This window comes from Cebus imitator, unplaced genomic scaffold (genome assembly GCF_001604975.1).
Source record: "Cebus imitator isolate Cc_AM_T3 unplaced genomic scaffold, Cebus_imitator-1.0 Scaffold356, whole genome shotgun sequence".
Classification (NCBI taxonomy): domain Eukaryota; kingdom Metazoa; phylum Chordata; class Mammalia; order Primates; family Cebidae; genus Cebus; species Cebus imitator.
In genome coordinates, this window is record NW_016107671.1 from 1,407,532 (window position 1) to 1,410,704 (window position 3,173).

Genomic DNA, 3,173 nt, shown 5'->3' on the forward strand with positions numbered 1-3,173 from the left:
GTGGTGGCAGACGCCTGTAATTCTGGCTACTCTGGAGGCTGAGGCATGAGAATCACTTGAACCTGGGAAGCGGAGGTTGCAGTGAGTCGAGATTGTGCCACTATACGCTAGCCTGGGCGACAGAGTGAGACTTTGTCTCAAAAAAAAAAGAAGCTTCGAAACTTTTTGCCCAAAGTGGATATATCATTATGTATCAATTTACGTTTCTACCAGCAATGCATGAAAGTTTCCATTGCTCTGCATTGTTGCCAACTCTCAGCATTATGTCTTCATTTTTAGGCATGCTAAAAGGTATGGATGGGTACCTCACTGTGGTTTTAATTTTCATTCTCTTGATAATTAAAGATGTCAAGCATCTGTTCAACGCCTTATTTTCCATTTCTATAACCATATGGATGGATCGCAACTACATCACATTAAATGAAACAACTCATACTCAAAAGAATACAAACACACAGACATAGACACACACAGTATGTCTCCATTTACACAACATGTGGAAAAGGCAAAATTATACACACAGAAAGTAGGCTTGTGATTGTCAGGGGGAAGAGGGATGGACTAAAAATAGGAGGAAGTGCAGGGAAGTGAGGGAACGCTGTTCTCTGTCTTGATTGTGGTATTGACTGCATGATTAGATATAATTGTCAAAACTTTGAGACTTCTACACTTAAAAGGGTGAATATAACTGTATGTAAATTATACCTCAATAAATATGACCTTAAAAAAAAAAGAAAAAAAGCTGTAAGGGCCGCGTGTGGTGGCTCACGCCTGTAATTCCAGCACTTTGGGAGGCCGAGGCGGGTGGATGATAAGGTTAGGAGTTCAAGACCAGCCTAGCCAAGATGGTGAAACCCCATCTCTACTAAAAATACTAAAATTAGCCGGGCATGGTAGTGGGGGCCACTCTGCCTCAAAACAAAACAAAAAAAAATTAGCCAGGCATGGTGACACACACCTGTAGTCCCAGCTGCTCAAGAGGTTGGAACAGGAGAATCACTCGAACCCATGAGGCGGAGGTTGCAAGGAGCTGAGATTGCACTACTGCACTCCAGCCTGGAGACAGAGCGAGACTCCGTCTCAAGAAAAAAAAAAAATTATAGTCACGTTCATACAAAAACCTGCACACAGGTGTTTATAGCAGCTTTATTCATAATCAGTAAAAGTTGTATGCAACTAAGATGTTCTTCAGTAGGTCAACAGACAAATCATAGTACATCCAGACAACAGCATATTATTCAGTGCAAAAGAAAAAAGAAGAGCTGGAAAGCCATGAAAAGACATGAGAGAAACTTCAATCCACATTACTAAGTGAAACAAGTCAATCTGAAAAGGCTGCATACTGTATGGTTCAAAGGCAAAACTATGGAGACAAAAGAAGATAGCCAGGGATGTAGGGCAGGAGGCATGAGTAGGCAAAACACAGGATTATTAGGACAGCGAAACTGCTCTTTATCCTTCTGTAATAATGCATACCTGTCATTATTCGTTTGTCTCAACCCATAGAAAGCACACCAAGGCCAGGCATGGTGGCTTATACCTGTAATTCCAGCATTTTGGGAGGCTGAGGCAGGTGGATCGTGAGGTCAGGAGATCGAGACCACTCTGGTTAACATGGTGAAACCATGTCTCTACTAAAAATACAAAAAATTAGCTGGGTGTGGTGGCACACGCCTACTACTCAGGAGGCTGAGGCAGAATTGCTTGAACCCGGGAGGTGGAAGTTGCAGTGAGCCGTGATTACGCCACTGCACTCCAGCCTGGGCCACAGAGCAAGACTCCGTCTGAAAACAAAAAAAAACCAGAATGCACATCAAGACTGAATCCTAATTAAACCATGGACTTTGGCTGATAGTGTCAATGTAGTTTCATCAACTGTAACAAATGTACCACTCTGAAGGGGGATGTTGATGATGGGGGACGTTGTGTATACCTGAGGGTAGGGGATATACAGGAAATATCCGTACCTTAGGTGCATTTTGCTGTGAACCTAAAACTGATCTAAAAAATAGACTTTTATATAAATGGGTACACCTATACACGTCAGTACTAAAATATTATGTTACAGTAAATACAAAGGAGAAATAACTGAAAGTCATGTATAGTGAAATGTGTTTTCCTCCATATTTCCTGAAATTCATGAGTGATACACTTAGGAGTAAGGTGAAATGGGAATAATGAAGGGTGACCAGACCTTGTTCTTGGGGATAAGAAGGAAAAGGTGACCTCCAGACATCCTCCTGAGGGTCAGCAGACATTGTCCTAAGTTGGGAATAACGGTGTATCACAAAATATCCAGAATTGAAGGAAGAACAGTAAAGCTTCAGATACAGTGCTGGATGAGGTGAAGGGAGAAATGGGTCAGCAGACATTGGTCTAAGATGCTGAATGCATATGATGGGCCATCAGATACTGTGAAGAAGTGAGGAAGCAGAGCTAATGATGGCTCAGTAGACACTGATCTAGGGTGGGGTAATGGATGTGTCACCAAGCACTCCCCAACTAGGGCTTGGGAATTAAAGGAGCATTGTGGCTGCCCCTTTAACTATGTTCTATCCTTGGGCCCCATCTTCACCTCCCCATACTGCCCTTCCGAAAGGTGAAAACATCTCTGCAGGGCCCAAATATTTCCCACTCCCAGAAGTGCCAACAGACTGGCCCCAGACAAGCCATTCTGCAAGTTCCAGAAGGGCCACCCAGCAACTGTGCATCCAATCAGATCATCTGCCAGCATCTGTAAGGTCACGGCTGCCTGTATAGGGCAGGATACCTAATACTCAACGAAGATCCACCCTTGTCTGCTCCAGTTCCCTGCGATTGGCTTCAGGCACCCCTTTTCGGGCAGGATGAGCCAGGTGTGTGGGTTGGGTTCTGGAGTAAGTGGGGCTATGTCAAGTTGCAGCTGAGACAGGGCATAGCTGTGCATGCTGAGGAAGAATGAGCAGGGAGTCTTTTGTAATCACATTGGAGCTGTGGGATTCTGGAATCATGGCAGAGAATATGGGAAGCAAGTATCCACATGGGATCTCCTGTACCTGTTTTCCCGTGTTTAACATCAGACCAAAAAGTTTACAATGACTTTTTAGCTTTAGGGTTGAGAAGGGATACAACCTAGGTATAGACTGAAGGTGAAAAAGTCTGGGTGTTTTAGGGAAGTTGGTTCTCCCTATTAG